Source organism: Elephas maximus, chromosome 14 (genome assembly GCF_024166365.1).
Source record: "Elephas maximus indicus isolate mEleMax1 chromosome 14, mEleMax1 primary haplotype, whole genome shotgun sequence".
Taxonomy (NCBI): Eukaryota; Metazoa; Chordata; class Mammalia; order Proboscidea; family Elephantidae; genus Elephas; species Elephas maximus.
The window spans coordinates 83,508,407-83,526,678 of NC_064832.1; positions in this window are offsets into that span (position 1 = coordinate 83,508,407).

Sequence of the window (18,272 nt, forward strand, 5' to 3'; positions counted from 1 at the left end):
TTATTTACATCTTAAATGAGAAGACTCGCCTTCCTTGAACATATATAATGTATAGCTAAAGGAACAAAACATTAATTATATCTGTATAAAATTCTCAATTGGGTCAAAAACAGTTGGGAATCAGAAATTTAATTTGACTCAGTCTAATACACAATCCAAAAACTAGTGAAATTTTTTAGGTCTGTGGTTGTAGTTCCTGCTGTTAAGGGCCACGTACCTGGGAGATTAAAAAAAAAAAGTTTATTCTTAATCTTTAAAACTTAGCTCAATTGAAGAAAGAGAGCATTAAGTATTTAATCTTAGCACCTTTACCAGCCTGAATGATCGCTTTGTTCATAAACCTCTTGTGGACACTGGAACACAAATAGTCACTGACTTCCTCTACATCATCTAACTGATCATATTTTCAACACAGCACTTGGTATTTAGCAAAAAGACTATTGCTATTGGTTTTTGTTTATTTTAAATAAAATGTAGTTATAATAAATTCTTAAACTAAGATTAACCAAAGAAATTGAAGCCTATAATTTCTGATGCCTGGTAATCATTTTAATAATGCCAGGGAATTCATATATAACATGAAGTCAGAAATTTATGAAATTGTGCAGGTTTATTGAACACATGCCGTTGTATATCTTGATGATGATGAAGAAAGAAAAACAATGCTAGAATTCATTCATTCATAAATGTCGTGAACACTAATAAGTATGAAAAGCAACTAGCGAACTGAACACCCAGCATTTTATGTCAAAGGCGATGTTTGCTTGTTTATTTGTTTGTATCAGCTTCCATTATTCAAGCGGTCAGAAGCAGGTGTGGCTCATTCTAACGGTGTCACCACAATTTATCTCTTGCCTGTGTGTCCTGTAAATTGGCTTCACACCCGGATAGTACTCTGAAAGCACCCAGTAGCTGAAGATTCTCCCTCTTTCAAGAGTTCCTGGCCTTTTATACATGTACTATTAAAAAAAAAATTTATCATTATACATCTTCTTTAAAATTAAATTATGTGAAATCTGTACAAATTTTGAAAGCTATAAAAAATTGGCATAGACAATTGATATTCTTCTGCTTGTACTACTTGGAGAAACCACACTTCCCTATTTTATACTTGCTGCCCAGGTTAGTATCAACACATGATAAATGTTCAATAAATACATAAACAAGCATTAGTATTACTGTGACCACTGTTTTATAATTGTCCTTAAAAATAAACAATGAGCATATTTTCAATTTAATAAAAATATATCATCTGCACTGCTGTCACCTACATTGTTGAAATTGCTACCTCGTGCCTTAGTTTTCTTCCTCCTGATTTTTGTACAACCTGACTTATTTTGGATTCATGGAGTCTTTGTGTTTTTATTTAGGCATATTAAAGGCAAATATGTATATATATATATATATATATATATATATATATTTTACTATTATTTTAGGAGCCAGCTAAACACATATATATGTTCATATATACACACATGTAATTTAATTTGCAAAAAAAACAAAACATTTATTTACATCTTTAATGAGAAATCACCTTTCTTGAACAAATATAATTTATAGTTAAATGGACAAAACATTAATTATAACTGTATAAAATTCTCAGTTGGGTCAAAAACAGTTGGAAATCAGAACTTTAATTTAACTCAATCCAATACACAATCCAGTGCATCCCTTTGTCTCGATCCATTTTTTCACTGTCCATCATTAACCACTGAAAAAACAGTTTTCTGTATAAAGCCATTCTGTTCATGACTTTGACCTCTTTAAAAATTTTATTGTATTTAAAGGTATATTATATTTATACCTTTACAAATGCATACTCTGTTTTCCAAACCTGGAATTGTTCTTGAATTGTTAAGTCAATTTCTAGCTCTGCAACTACAGTTTGTTATACAGCTCATCACTCCAATACTCTAACGTTTATATGAACAGAAAATAAAATATATTGGTATTTAGGAATCTGAGTTATCATTGATATGTAGAGTGCTTTGTAACTTATTCACCTGTCTTCTAATTTATAACATATATTTTCTGCTTGGTAAACATTGTTAGAGAATATTTTCCTGAGCCAGAAGGACATGTTCTCAAATTTACTTGGTAAAGTTACTGTTTAAATGAAATTTACAAACTATTCTATTAAGTGTAAAACAATCAGCCCGATATTTTGTCTGACAAAATATTGAACAAACAAAATATGATTCAGACTTTCTCCAGAAGTCAAGTTGCTGTGATAATCGATTCAGGTGCAGATTTAAAATCCAAAGCAGTCAAAGGTTAAGACTACTATCCAGAAGCAAAGACATCTGAACTATCACGTTGTTCACAGGTAAAGTGTAGAATACAATGACTATGTAATTTTTATGACATATCTGCTGAGTTCTTGATAGTTTTATGTTTAAGCAAGGCAACATAGATGAGGTTTAGGATATAGTTATATGTGCGTTATTTTAGGGGAATGTAAAATAAAATTTATTTTTAAAAGTTAAATTCTGCACAATAGTAACCTGATCCAAGGGCATGGCGTAAGCCAGGAATAAGTTAAATTTATTCTTGAGTAGAAAAACTGGATGTGATATAATATCAGCAAATAGTCTTTAGTTCCAGACACTTCATTCCATTTTTAATAAGTATACCTTCTTAAACTTGCGGTTGTCAAGAATTTCACTTTCCTTGGATCCACAATCAACAGCCATGGAAGCAGCAGTCAAGAAATCAAAAGACACATTGCATTGGGGAAATCTGCTGCAAAAGACCTCTTTAAAGTGTTGAAAAGCAAAGATGTCAGCTTGAGGACTAAGGTGTGCCTGAGCCAAGCCATGGTGTTTTCAATTGCCTCATATGCATGTGAAAACTGGACAATAAATAAGACCAAAGAAGAATTGATGCCTGTGAATTGTGGTGTTGGAGAAGAATATTGAATATACCATGGACTGCCAAAAGCACCAACGAATCTGCCTTAGAAGAGGTACAAGCAGAACGCTCCTTAGAAGTAAGAATGGCAAGACTACATCTCACATACTTTGGACATGTTATCAAAAGGAATCAGCCCTTGGAGAAGGACATCATACTTGGTAAAGTAGGGGTTAGTGAAAAAGAGAAAGACCCTCTATGAGATGGGTTGACACAGTGGCTGCAACAATGGGCTCAAGCATAGCAATGATTGTGAGGATGGCACAGGACTGGGCAGTGTTTCATTTTGTTATGCACTATGAGTCAGAACTGACTTGACGGCACCTAACAATAACAACCTTGTATTACATTTATTATGTAAATTAAGTTCATAAATTGCACAGATCAAACGATTGAAATACAGCATCAATCCTCTGGTTCATTTCTACTGTACATTAATTTTTAATACATACTTTTTCTTTTCCTTGGGTTGTGAAAAATTAAAATATAAAATCGTGTATGCAACTTCATGTGGATTTTTATAGTATAAAAATGCTTTAACTGTATTTTTTAATTTTTTTGAAATAGAACAAGTATTCTATTTTCACTAATCATAAACCATTGCAATTGAAAGCATATAATGTTATGAGATTTACATGCTCTTAAAAATAGACACTTCAAGAAGAAAAAAAAATCTGAGTACCATATCGTACATATTTTTAAATGCCTTCAAAATGATCATCAGTGAGTTTATAGCTGTTTGTTTTATTTTATGTTTACAATGCATTACTTTGAATGTACACAATATTTCATTAAAAAAAGTAAAGACATGGATTCTAAAATCATCTTGCAGTTTCGGAATTATTTGGGCATCAGTAGTTTTAGTGAAATAAACATTTTGTTTTGCAAGGTGAATGAAAAAGACTTTCAGCTGTGTAATGGTTTTAGCTATTATTTAAGATTGCTATGTTTGTTCAATACATTTGAATCAATTCCGACTCAGAGCAATTCCATGTGACAGAGTAGAACTGCCCCATAGGGTTTTCTTGGCTGTAATCTTTATGGAAGCAGATAGACGGGTCTTTCTCCCACAGATTCACTGGGTGAATTCAAACCGCCAACCTTTGGTTAACAGCCAAGCTCTTAAGCTTTGTGCATCAGGACTCCTTCATTGTTGAAGATTAGTAGATTACTTTATAACTGTTACTCTCAGAAACACTGGAAAGGAGGAGGGAAAAATAAATGTTTATTTCAGAAGTACCGTGTCAGAGTTTTCCTAAATTCTTTCCATATTCTCAAAACTACCACTGATTTTTTTTTTTTTACGGATTGAAAAACAGTATTTATTAAATAATCTTTTTCTTTGCCTCAATCACTTTTTTTCACTACCCATCATTAACTACTGAAAATATAGCTTTCTGTGTAAAGCTGTTGTCTTCATAATTTTTTTCTCTTTATAAAAAGGAAATTTTGTTTATACCTTTATAAATGCATACTCTATTTTCCAAACCCGGACTTGTTCTCAATTGTTAAATCAGTTTCTAGCTCTGAAACTACATTTTGTCATGTAGCTCATCATTCCTAACTTTTATATGAACAGAAAATAAAATATATTGGTATTTAGGAATATGAATTTTCACTGATATCATAAAATACTTTGTAACTTATTTACATTTCTTTGAATTCATTACTTATTTTTCTGCTCACTAATATTATTTATTAATTTAAATTAAATTCATGAACTATACTTTTAAGAGTAAAATAATCACTCAAATATTTTGCATTGTTCGGCTTTTTAATTATATGAATATTTTTGATGTGTGAGAAAAAGATAAAATGTCCTTTTTTTGAATACTATGTTTAAATATTTATCATCTCCACTCTGTGGTTTTAAAAATGATTCTCTATAACCAAAGACATTTAAGAAGTTGAAAATATTACCATTTCAAAAAAGAATTTTTTGGAAAAAAGTCAGATGATAAATAAATATATCAAAATAAACATATACGCACACCCATCCAGATAGACTTACAAATAATATACACATTTATCTCAAATTAATAATTTTTCACAAAATGTTAGTTTTTAATCCATTTCAATTGTTACATGATCAGTCACACAAAAACATGATCAAAGTATAACACTTAGACACCTTACATGCTTGGGAAGGTTTTAGCATTCCATCAACCATATTTATTAAATGTTTGTAATATTGGCATTTCTCCTACAAAATCAGATTTCCTAACAGAATTTAGAAGTTAATAGATTAATGAATTAAGGAACTTATTTGCAGTGCCTAGTCAGATAGTGGTTAGAACAAACTTTCAGTCTTCAACCAGCCAAAGTCAGGAGCATTGCTTCAGGTAGATAAAGAAGATATTATCCTCTGAAGGCAGCTGTTCTTTTTTTTTTTTTTTTTAGTGTTCTGTGCTTCATTTAGCACAACGATGGGTGATAAGGCTAATAATAAGTTGTGGGCTGCTAATGGTGGTGATAAGAAATGACGGAACATTACTCTTGAGCAAATCTAGATATGATCAAACCTGGATTGGCTCAGTGTTGCCCAGGAAGGTGTCCACTTTAAGCAAAATAAAAGAAAAAAAAAGAAAAACAAACCTTTAATGTAGACTACCTTTAGGAAAAATAACCTGGAAGTGTGAAAAACTCTAGTTCTTAATGCAATTTTTCTACACTGAAACAGAATTTTCATAATATGACTTCTGATGGCTTCTGTGTTTCTTGTGAACATGAGAGCAAACCCCATCTATTGAGCAGCTTGTGTTTATTTGGGGGTACAAATAACTCAGCCTAGACGGGTAAACATTAGAAATCATAGAGAGATGAAATGTGATTTGATTGATATGCTAGCAATATAAAGAAAATGCTGAGTGAGCATGAAGAATTACCAATTATCATCCCAAAGGAGGTGACATTTGAATTGGTATTAAAGATGAAGTAGGTTCACCAGGTAGGTAAGAAAAGAATATTCCAGCAGAGGAAAGAGAAAGGCCAAGGGCAGGTGTGAGAGTGGGTGGTTTGTGAGAGAACTGGAAATCACCAGTTACAGAAGGGAAAGGCTGAAGATGAAGCTGGGAATGGTGAATTGTTAACAGATTTCTGGAAGTCAAGTGGGTATTGAGGAATTAAGACTTTATTCCAGAATTTGACTTCCTGCCCCGCAGTCTAAAGACCACCTGCATCAGAGCTACCTGAGGGGCTTGTTAAATTTCAGAACCCAAGGCCTGCCTGTGTTTCCTGAATCATAAACTCTGGGTGTGGCTAAAGAGTGGGCACTTTACACACCTCTCGATCTTAATAAAATTTGAGATCTATTTTCTATCCACTAAATTAATGTGAGATGTGTACACTCCAGGTGTTGCCCAGGACAATGCAGTAGTGAGTGAGAAGAAAGTATTTACAATTCTGTTTTAGTTGTTGTTTGCCTGGAGAGAGAGAGTTTTCTTGGTGTTTAATGTACCAACTTGTTGCTGTGTAGTTGATTCCAACTCATAGCGACCCCATAGGATGGAGTAGAACTACTCTCATACGGTTTCCAAGTAGCAGTTTGTGAATTCTAACTGCCAACCATTTGATTCTCAGCTGAACACTTAACCACAGTGCCACAAGGGCTCCATTCAATGTACAGAGAGACGGTATCTTTCATTTGGCCCATGTATCATAGGATAGCCATTTGCTTTCAGTGTGTTGGAATTTATTCAATTTAGGTATGCTGGGTTCTTTGTGTGTAATTTTAAATTGATTTATGAATCATTTTTATATCGCTGTAACAGAAATTAACTCAAATATATACCTAAGCTTGCCATTTGGTACTACAGGTTTTTTGTGAGCTAATTTTTCTCACCTAGAAACTATTGAAATAAACAAATATCAAGCAAATTGACTAGCAGTTCTTCAAATCACTAAAACAGTAACAAAATAATGCAAACATATTTGTGTGACTAGTACATATTTAAGAATTAAAGTGATAGAATTGTATCTCAGTTTTAAGCCAGAAGATATTTTGGGTTACCAGATCTTTCTTTGTACAAAGGTAATATTGTAGTCAGCAGGATTGACAGCTTAGGAAAGAACCTTAAAATAGGAAAATTCAAAAATACAAATTTTTACCTTTCATAATAATTTTAATAGTCTTCCATATCCAGTAACACTTAACTTCAAAAGTTTTTAATCACAGAACCCATCATTAAATAATTTTGATCGCATACCCAATGATCCTTTACTTATATTTCCATATTCTTCCATTCTAAACTGTACTATAATAAACTTTACAACAATATTTTAAAAACTGAAGCAAAATGAACAAATGACGATACCAGGCAATACTTAAAACACTTGATAATACAATCTCCATAAGTTTTAAGTGTTACATAGATGAATGGCACAAGGTGAACAATCAGTAAAGGTTAAACCAAAAACCAAATCCATTGCCATCACGTCGATTCTAGTTCATAGAAACCCTATAGGACAGAGTAGAACTGCCCCATAGTGTTTCCAAGGAGCACCTGGTGGATTTGAACTGCCAACCTTTTGCTTGGCAGCCATAGCACTTAACCACTACACCACCAGGTTTTCCCAGTAAAGGTTAACTCATATCATTCATACAGGTATGACTACTGTAGTGTTCACTGGTTGAAAAATCCTGTTGTTATAATCCTGATGCACCATTTGTTATAAAAGTCACTTTGTTATCCTGCAAATTTACATTCTCACCTTCAGGATTTCTTAAGCATGCACTCTCATTTTGTGAACAAATAATGTGTTATTACAAAACTATTGTACATATTAAACTACATATTTAAATTAGAGAATAGTTATATTCTAAATTGATTTATTTCATATAAATCAATGGTTCAGGTGAATAGGTATAAGATTATTTTAAAGATTCTGAGTTTATGTTGTTATCGTACATTTTGTGTCAGAACACAGTTTTCCAAACCTCAACACTTCATTTCAAAATATAAAGAAGGTTGTCGTTCTGTCAGGTTCAGAATTCAGCACTTACAGCCAGGAGAGAATTTAAGCTACATTTGTCATTTTCCTTGTTGTCTTAGGCTGAGTTCTCTAGAGAAACAAAACGAGTAAAGTATATAAATACATACAGAGAGAGATTTATATCAAAGAAACGGCTAACGCAATTGTAGAGACTGGAACATCCCTAGTCAGTGGATTAGGATAGAGGCTTCTCCTGATTCATATAGCCTCAGGGGCTGGTGAACCCAAGATCAGCAGGTCAGAAAGCAGAGCTTTTGCTCACAGGCTGTCAATATCTACGAATTCCAAGGTTGGCAGGCAAGGCCACAAGGCTTTTCCTGATTTACATAGGTGCAGGGGCTGGGAAACCCAAAAAGGGCAGGTCAGAGAGCAGGGCTCACACACCGTGAAGATTGATGAATCCCAAGATCGGCAGATAAGCTGATACCTCAAGTCTCAAGAACTGGAGGTCAGATGAACAGGAGGCAACTGCAGGATCCAGAGGGGGCAAAAAGCCAGAAAGTCTGCTTATATTCAGATGCAGGCCACACCCCCAAGGAAACTCCCCTTCAACTGATTGGCTACTTACAACAGATCCCATCATGGGAGTGATCACATATAAACACTGAGAATCATGGCCCAGCCAAGTTGACACAAAATCTTAATTTTCACACTTGTATTTAAGAAAAAGAAACGTTTTGCTTAGCTTTTTTCCTTTGACGTTGCAGTTGTCACTGCTATTCGAAGTTTTTTTCTTTCAAAAAATTCAGAGATAGTTTTCTATTTCTTCTTCTCTGATAGTGTAAATAAAACCTATTGGATAAGATATTGAAGAATAATGATGAGACAAACTTATTACATTAAATATGCATACCTTAAGGAGCTTGGGAGCACAGTGGTAAAAGCGATTGACTGCTATTGAAAAGGTCAGAAATTGGAAACCACCAGTAGCTCTGTGGGAGAAAGATGCAGCAGTCTGCTTCCGTAGAGATTTACAGCCTTGGAAATCTTATGGGGTCACAATGAGTCAGAACTGATTCAATGTCAGTAGGTTATGCATAGTTTTGAAAGTACGTGTGTATGGCATGCATGTCTAATATACTGGTTAGGTATACAGCATAATTTACTAAACAAATTTGCATATGTGATTTATAAGTTTATATGTGTATATTTTGTTAGAGCTGGGTGGCCCAGTGGTTAAGAGTTAAAGCTTCTAACCAAAAAGTTGGCAGTTTGAATCCACCAGCTGCTCTTTGGAAACCCTATGGAGCAGTTCTACACTGTCTTATAGAGTCACTATGACTCAGAATCAACTAGACAGCAATGGGAGGGTATATTTTGTGGAAATATTCTTTTTGTTATAATACTTCGTAGTAATATACAGAGGGATGTAAAGAAATATTCAAATATTGAGTTTTCATACCCTTCACTTACTTTTTAAGATAGTAATTGATAAAAGGAAAAACAAGAAATCAATTCATCCATAATCCTGTACATCACAGATAACTTCTGCTAACATTTTTTTTGACTTACATTTGAGATTTTATTTTATTGTAAAATAGTGTACATGGTGAAGTTCACAATATATATACATTTTATATCATATATTTTATTTTAAAAAATTATATTCAGTTTGTTTTCCAATGTCTTTTAAAATTCTTCATTAACAATTATTCCAAAGAATGTATAATTTTTGTTACACGTGTTTTTCTCAAGCCAGACACCTTGGAGTCATCCATTGCCACGCTATTCTTCCATGCCTCACAACTAACAAATGTGTAAATTATGTTAGATAATCCTTCAAGATATATTCAGAATCAGACCATCCCAACCCTTTTTATTGCAAATATGTGTTTTTAAGTAATAAAACAAAAATCTAAATCAGACAATGTCACTTCCTCACTCAAATCTCGGTGGCTCCATATTGCAAAAAGAATAGCATGCTTTATAAGTAGATTCAAATCAATAGAAAAAGAATCAATAAAAAATGCCGAGGTATTAGTTATTTCATTCAACATACACAAAAATGCTAAAGGCCTATCACAAGACACTGAAAAATTCAAATTAATTAATTATCTAACTTCAAAAAAATAACAAAGATATAATTCAAGATATTAGAAATAGGTATATAATGGAATGATTTTTTTTCTTTTTTTTGGCAAGGAAATATAAAAGTCAAATGCAATAAAGGAAATAATTGTTTTAAGTCAAACCCTATATGAAATTAAATTTTGTGATAAAGGGGATTTCTAGTTAAAAATTGTGGGATAAAGAGAGTGTTTACTTCTCTCTCACTAAAACCACTAATAAAAACAGAAAGAGAAAATACAGCTTAGTGTGCAGGAATTTTTTTTTTTAAGATGCATTTTAAATAAATAAATAAAGAATAGTCACAACCCCAAGGCAAATTAACAAACAGACTTAGTATAAAAAAAAATTTTTTTAAGATGCATTTTAAATAAATAAATAAAGAATAGTCACAACCCCAAGGCAAATTAACAAACAGACTTAGTATAAGAATGTTCCAAATAGCAAAATCCTAATAGGAATTTTTGATTGAGCTGTTTTCATTGCTAACTCTCCCCAGACTGTATTTTAAGGATAATTAATAATCAAAAAAAGAATTCATACTGGTCCTATTTATACGTGGTACAAAATAACTGAGAAAGGCACATAAGCTAAAGGAGAATAAAGAATTTTAATGACTATGACCCCAAAAAACTGACTGAGATCTCCACAGGCTCTGAAAAGTACAGACCTTATCTATGGCAGAGTTCAGAATACAGTGGAGGGGGAAATAAAATACAGATATAGAGAGGTTACAGTTGCCAAAACAGAATAGAAGAATCATGATTTAAAACCTATAGAGGACATAGAAGACAGGTTTGAGGAAATCATGTAAAAGAAGGTGACAACAATTTTGTAAAACTGATTAAAGCAAAGATAAGGATTAAAGAAAAGACATAGGATAAGCAGCATATGAGAAACTCATAGGTCTGGTATAACAAAGAGGACAACTGAAACTGAAAAATATCCTCAAAGACAAAACAAACCTGAGAGGAAGGAAAAGCTAAAACTATATATGGGAAAGAAAAATGATATCCCAAGAGAAATTGTTTCAAAATAATTACCACCATTTTCAAGTGAAGTTATTAACTTAAGTATAAACAAATAACATGTACACCAAGCATGAAGAGGTCATATACTAAATTGTAGTGTGTAGTATTAGTTAAATGTCATAGATGAGGTTGCAGAATTTGGCAATTTAAATCTTAGCTTCTGTTACTACCTTGGCCAACATGAACAGCCCCTTTGTCTCTCCAAACTCCACTTTTCTTATTGCCAAAGAAGGATAACAAAAGCACTAATTTAAAGTGACCTTTAAGAGCTCAACTGGTAACCAAAATGTCTGCATGTTCGAATTCACCAGATGCTCCTTAGAAACCCTATGGGGCAGCTCTAATCTGTCCTATGAGGTAGCTATGAGTCGGAACCAACTTGACAGCAACAGGTTTGGTTTTTTGGTTTTCTTGTGCACAATAAACTAGATAATGAGTAGAAGGACTTGGAATTCTTCACAGAAGGTAAGCATTCTTGACAGAAAATGAGCATCTTGACTGAAAACAAGCATAAGTATTGTACACAAGCCTGAAAAAACTCCATGATTGCTTAAGACTTTGTAGGAAAAAAAATGAAAATAGACAAAATTTTCAGAAAACATTATGAATATGAACCAACAAACTCAGAATTGGAGATGTGCTCCAAGGAGTCGCTGTTGTTGTTAAGTGCCGGCAAGCCAATTCCGACTCCTAGCAACCCCATGTGACGAATAGAACTGCCCCATAGGGTTTTCTAGGCTGTAATCTTTATGGGAGCAGATTGCCAGGTCTTTGTCCCACGAGGAAGTAGTAGTAAGTTTTAAATATTTTAAAATAAGATGACTTAGTCATAGGGCATGTGATAACAGAACAGATATAAATATTAAAAAAGTAGCATTAGTTAAAGGGAGATATGAGGGCAGGCACAGTATTGAATTTCAGCTTTTTCACAGCACGTAGTGGTTTTTAGTGATCAGATACTGCTGGGGTGTGTACAAAGTTAAAATGACTACAACTTCTTATTTTTCATAGTATTTTTATCTTAAATTTAAAAGTATTTTTAGAAGCTATGATCTCTTTTTATGAAGAAATATTTACTTGAAGTTGCAGATAACTTTTACTTTGTGTTTCTTTTTCTTCTGACATATTTAAATAAAATTGAATGTAGTGTGATTCATTTTTAATTACTAAGTATTTTATGATAACACTCCGTAGAGTACTTTTTGCCTATTTAAGAAATATATTATCTATGTATTTATATAGTATTAGCATTTACACATACATATTAAGAGGACTGGGGTTTGTTAACAATGACTCTATGTGGGTGGTGTGGTGGAATTTATGGTGTAGTTTCTTTTAAAAAAAGTTCCTGAATCTTTTGACCGTTTTGTGAAGAATCCATGCTATTTCTATATATTATACCTATGAGTCTATCCATGGTGGTCTGTATATTGTTCCTTTGCATGAATATACTAATACATATATATATACTGCTGAGGATGAACTTCTGGAATTTGATTAATCAGTTGCTTGTTTTTGTTTTTACTCTGCATAATGCTGCCCCAAAACAACAATAAAAATCTCAGTGGCTTCCAACAACAAATGTTAATTTCTTGCTTATACACTTACAGGTTGGCTGAAATTTGGTTGTTGTTGTCCAGCTTAAGCTGGATCCAGGGATTCAGTTTAGGTTGCTCCATGTGCCTTCATTCATGAACCAAAGCTGACAGAGCAGCTGATACCTGGGTGTTATTTTTCTCATCGTGGAACATAGACATTCAGGAAGGCAGAAGATAACCACTACTCCTCTTACAAGCCTCACTTCAACCTCGTGTGGTGTCAATATTCCCAAAATATGTTTGGCAAAGCAAGTCAATTGACCACGTTTATATGGGGAGGGTTTAGATACAAATCTTACACTAGTGAAAAGCACTCAAAGTCACATTACAAAGGAGATAGATATGAAGTTTTATTTTATAGGTAAGTAAAGAAAAGTAGGAGCGCTGGTAGTGCAGTAGTTAAAAGGGTTGGCTGCTAACTAAAAGGTCAACAGTTCAAACCCACCAACTGCTTCTCAGGGAAAGCTGTGGCAGTTGGCTTCCATAAAGATTTACAGCCTTGGATACCCTACAGGGTTCCTATAAGACAGAATCGACTCAATGGCAACAGGGAGGTTTTTAGGGAAAAGTTGAGATCAATAATATACTCTAATACTGGGATCTACCGCTCATCAGTCAGGTTGTCATACTGTGATAGCTTGAGTGTTGCTGTGATGCTGGAAACTATGCTACAACCTTGCTTGTTGAAAGTGAAGAGGAGACTTAAAGCACTTACTGATGAAGATCAAAGACTACAGCTTTCAGTGTAAATTGCACCTCGACATAAAGAAAACAAAAATCCTCACAATTGTATTAATGAGCAACATTGTGATAAATGGGGAAAATATTGAAGTTCTCAATGATTTCATTTTACTTGGATTCAAAATCAACACCCATAAAAGCAGCAGTCAAGAAATCAAACAATGCACTGAATTGGGCAAATCTGCTGCAAAAGACCTCTTCAACATGTTAAAAAGCAAAGATGTCATTTTAAGGACTAAGGTGCACCTGGCCCAAGCCATGGTGCTTTCAATTGCCTCATATGCATGCAAAAGCTGGACAATTAATAAGTAAGACTGAAAAATAATTGATGCCTTTCAATTACAGTGTTGGGGGAGAATATTGAATATACCACGGACTGCCAGAAGAATGAACAAATCTGTCTTGGAAGAAGTACAACCAGAATGCTCCTTAGAAGCAAGGATGGTGAGACTATGTCTCATATACCTTGGACATGTTAACAGGCAGGATCAGTCCCTGGAGAAGGACATCATGCTTGGTAAAGCAGAAAGTCATTGAAAAAGAGGAAGACCCTCAACAAAATGGATTGACTCAGTGGTTGCAACAACGGTCTCAAGCATAACAATGATTGTAAGAATGGTGCAGGAGCAAGCGGTGTTTCATTTTGTGGTCCATGGGGTAACTATGACGGAGAATCCACTCAAAGGTACCTACCAACAACAATAATACTGGATTATTTCCAATTTCTGGATACTATGAAAAATGCTACTAGGAACATTCTTGTACAGGAATTTTGACATATAACATGAATTTCTCTTTCATGTGTAAACAGGAATTTAGTTGTTGGGGAATAAGTTATATAGATAAAAAAAAAAGTATAATTGATAATGTCAAACAGACTTCCAAAGGAGATGTGCCAATGTATACTCCCAGTTAGAGATGCTAATATTTTATTTTAGAATGTGTTGCTTATTGTTTGTGACTGAAGTTGGTTTATATTTTGTTCCTTGAAAAGAATTTGTAATATAAATTTTGTTTTGTTTTATTAATGAGGCTATTCTGAGCTATTTGTTCTATTGTACATAGGGTCGCTATTAGCCAGAACTGACTGGACAGCACCTAACAATAACAACAATTCTGAGCTTATTCAAACAGTGGAGAAATTATTCTCCGGAGTAGTTCGTATAACATTAGTGACTTTTCCAATCATCTAGTTTCTCCATTGTCTGAATCATGTGTGAATCTGTATCTGTTGTTTGTTGTTTCTCTTGAATTTCGGTTTATGGTCCTCACATTCCTAGTTATTGCTAGATGAATGCTGTATATCGTTCATGGAAAAAAAAAGGTAAGTTGTAGCCCTGGTGGCACAGTGGTTAAGAGCTCAGCACTAACCAAAAGGTCAGCGGTTTGAATCTACCAGCCACTCCTTGGAAACACTATGTGGTGATTCTACTCTGTCCTATAGGATTGCTATGAGTTGAAATTGACCCCACGGCAATGGGTTTTGGGCTTAGAGAGGATTTAATTGTTTATGGGTAGCAATTAGTGAATGTCCATCCTTGATCCAGTCAAAGTTTGTCATGTTTCAGGGCAAAATTTCCAGCTTTGTGAAAGCTAATCATTTCTAGTTTGCCTTTCTCCAAGAGCATAACCCTTCTATACTCTTAACTCAAAATCTGGGATGTTTTCTTCAGGTCCTCCCTACTTTATGGAAAATAAGCACTTTTTTTTTTTTTTTAATCTTTTCAAAACTATGACACTGCTAAAAGTTCTGCCTGAGTTTTGAGCACTTTAGCTGCTTCCATCAGTGTTTTTACTCTTATTCTTGCCACGTGTATGCTCAATTCAGAAACTGTCAAAATCCTAAGGGGTGTAGCACAAAGACTTCAGTCTCACTTATCTAAGGTTTCCTTTTCTCCTGGATCTTGGCCTCTCAAATCCTGGACTCCGTGGCCATCTAGAACTGTTATCATGGCTTCTTCAGCCAAGTGAGATTGCTACAAACTGTGAGCTAAGGCTTTCACCTTGGCCTTTATGCCCCAAGCTGAGGATCCATATAAAGCCCAACACAAAAAAACATCAAAAGTGGGCTATCTTGATGTATTTCTCCTCTTCTCTCTAGTAGATTGACCCCACAAAGCCTGTGATGCCTTAGTTGTACTCTGAAGCTTTCAAACCATCATCAATTCCCCCCACCCACCCATCCAGCTTTTATATTTGCTCCTAGCAGGAGTTATTACAAGCTATCCATACAAATTTAGAGGTGGATATTGGAGAACACATTAAATTTTAAATTACAAAGCTTTAAGGTTAAAAAAAAAACCTGTAAGTTCCCTGATATCTATAAATGAAAAAACAGAAAAAGATAATCCAGATGAGCACTTCAGATGAAAGTGTTACCTAATTATTCATTCACCAAAGTAGAATGAGTCTGGATTCACTAGAGGAGCAAAAGCAGTGAGACATAAATATAAATATATAAAGAGAGGTTTACTTCAAGATAATGGCTCATGCAGTTGTGGGGACTGGCAAGTCCTGAATCCATGGTTCAGGCAGAAGGCTGGAGACCTTTGCTGGCTCATGGTATTTCCGGGGCCGGCAAATCCATAATCTGCAAGTCAGAAAGCGGGCTGGAAACCTTTGCTGGCTCATGAGTTTGCAGGGGCTGATGAATCCAAAATCTGCACGTCAGAAAGCAGGCTGAAGATTTCTATAGGCTTACAGCTCAGGTACTGGAGCTCAGGCAATGAGAGGAGTGCAGCGTTGAAACAGGGAGCAAGCTTTGCTAGAACATCCATTTATATACTAGAGGCAGGTCATGCCCTTAAAGAATCTCCCTTTTCAACTGATTGGCTGCTCACATTGGATCACATCGTGGAAGATGATTACTTCATATTACATTATGGAAGAGCACCTAGTCCAGTGTCTGCCAGATCACTGAGAATCATAGCCTATCCATGTTGACACAAAATATTATTAACCATCACAACAAGTAATTAACCCACTACTGTTGAGTCAATTCCAACTCATAGTGATCCTATAGGTCAGAGTAGAACTGCCTCATAGGGTTTCTTAGGCTGTAATCTTTGAGCGAGGAGACAGTCACATTTTTCTCCATCGGAGCAGCTGGTGGGTTTGAACTATTGAACTTTGGGTTAGTAACAGAGCACTTAACTGCTGTGCCATCAAGTCTCCTTAAGTAGGTAATTAGGAGTTATCAAATGTGAAAAAGTATTTTCTATTTTCTAAGCTAACGATGTTTTAAGCATTTCGATCTTCTTCTCTAACTATTTATAATTATCTCCAGAACATAAGTTGGATCGAATGCCAAAATGATCTAATTTTTAAATACACTGCAATATGCAGCTTTCAAATATTTTAATAATCAATTATTTCTCCACTAATACTTAACTTCCCTTTATAAATCACATGAAGAGCATTAGCCAGTCTTAAGTATTTTACACTTTTAACTTTTTTTCTGTGAATATTGAATAAGTGTATTCTGTATATGAGGTGGTCTGTGTATTGCCAATGTGAATTAATTAGTATAAATTATTACCATTTATTGTTTATTCTGCTGTGAAAACTCATTTATAACCTGATACGATTTTGTTCCAAAACTTTCGATGTTGAAAAAATGTAAACCTAGTAAACTCATCTTGTCTTCTAAATCTGGTTTTCCTCTAAGGTGAACCAGGATTCACTGGAGAAATGGTCAATTCCAGGGCCAAGGTAAAACCCATTGCCATCGAGTGCATTCCAACTCATAGCAACCCTACAGGACAGAGTAGAACTGCCCCACATGGCCAAGGTAGGGAAACTAAAAGTGAGCCTAAAATACCTGCTCTACCAGAAAGTAATGGAATAATTACAGATACAATTGAATTTGATTCATAGACCAAGTTTAGAAAATTGATTATTCTCACTAATAAAACTGAGGCTCAAGTGCCTTCCCTAGTAATTGAAAAAAAATCTCCCATCAGATTTAAAATTACGTTTTCCCCCCACTCATTTACTTATTTATTCATTCAACAAAGGTGTTAAGTATTTTTTGTGTGCCTAGTATGACATTATACTTTGAAAATATAAAAATTATAAAAGGCAGTACTGCTCTAGAGATGTTTATAGGCAATTTGTTTATTTTGGAAGGTCTTATAATTTATCACTGTGGTAACTTCAGTGCCCAAATAAGACACAGGCCATTCATAATACCAGGATGCTAAAAAATATTATTGGATATTTAATGGAATAATATGGGGATATTTTGCCTTGGGTTTTTAATGTATACATGATTATTTTAATAGATAACTTATGATGTATCAAGGAAACCTAATACATTTTATGTGGGTTTAAATAAATCACCACAAAAGCTATAACCCAAAATAATAAAGTACATTATTATTTCAGGTTTAATTGAAACCCTAGGGACATTGTAATTGTCCTGTATTTTAGAAATAAAGCCAAGATATGTCTTAGAAGTGATGGTACCTATTAGCAATCACGTTGATTGATTGATGACTTTAAAATAGTTTGTTCAATAGCCAAAAGGCTTGCTGATAAATTTTCCTATTGGAGATTAAAAAGCGATACTTATATCTGTGATGAAAATAAGAGATAAAATGCTCGCTCTTTAATAAATAATGTATATTCTATCACCTGCAAGAATAGGTGAATTAAAAATATAAAATATTATGATACCGAATACATGCTCCATCTAAAACAATTTAACCTATACCAAAATAACTCCAATTACATTAAATTAGGAGCATTAAACATTAGTTTTCTATAAGGCATTAAAATGTGTTTCTTATACTCTTTAAAGTTAATAATGTCAATTCAGCATTGAGATAGGATTGATTCTTACAGTCATAAATATATTAACTGTTTAATTTATGAGAGATGGTTAAATAATTCCCTCTGTGTATTATACAGGAGCCCTGGTGATGCAGTG